Here is an 860-nt window from a genome sequence, read left to right on the forward strand (position 1 = left end):
TCCTTCAGCTTCCGCCCCCCTCCCTCCATCCGCCATGGAGAGAGGGAATCCTGGCTCTTCAACGGTGGCGGCGAGGGTCGCTGCTCGACAACGCGTCCTTCCTCCTCCTTCACCTGCGGTGGCAGAGCCAGCCGCGAGGGGAAGGGGGAGGGGGCGAGGCCGCGGTCGAGGCCGTGGGCGAGGCCGAGGCGCTCAGGGAAGAGGAGAACGGGGTGGCGTGCTGGTCTTGCCTCCGCCAGTAGTTCCTCCCCCCATGGAGGGCCATGTCGGGGATGACCCTTGCGAGTTCTTCGTCAGGCTGCGCCAGCCGCCTCGCCGTCGTCTTCGTCTCCCGACTCCATTCGCGAGCGAGATGGAGCTGGATCCACCGGAGTCATTGCGGTTGCACATGAGGGGCTGTTGGATCAGCGGTACGCGAGCTCGCGTCGACTTTCCAGCCCCTCACGTGATGTACCTTGGTCGAGGGTGGAAGACGTTCGCCCATATCCACCGCTTGACGGCGGGGCTCACCCTCCATTTCAAGCTGATGGAGGGCGGCCTCCTCTCCGTCAAGGTCTTCGGGTGCTTCGGGACTCGGGTAAGGTGCTGCATGGAGAGCTCTTCTGATAGCGAAGACTCCTCCTCAGGCGGGAGTGACGAGGAGGACAGCGGCAGCGACAACGAGGGTAGCAGGCGACAGGATGACGGGTCCGACTAGGCGTCGGGCGCCGCTCCGTGCGGCACCGGCGATCCCATCATCTGTTTTGCCGGCTTCCTGAACTTCTCGGGGTCGTCTCCTTGGGCGGCTGCGAAAGAGGAAGAGGGCGGGCGGCAAGGCCGTCAAATCGGAGTATGCGGGCACCGACGCCTTCGATGCATGC

The sequence above is a fragment of the Triticum dicoccoides genome, chromosome 4B (genome assembly GCF_002162155.2).
Source record: "Triticum dicoccoides isolate Atlit2015 ecotype Zavitan chromosome 4B, WEW_v2.0, whole genome shotgun sequence".
Lineage (NCBI taxonomy): Eukaryota > Viridiplantae > Streptophyta > Magnoliopsida > Poales > Poaceae > Triticum > Triticum dicoccoides.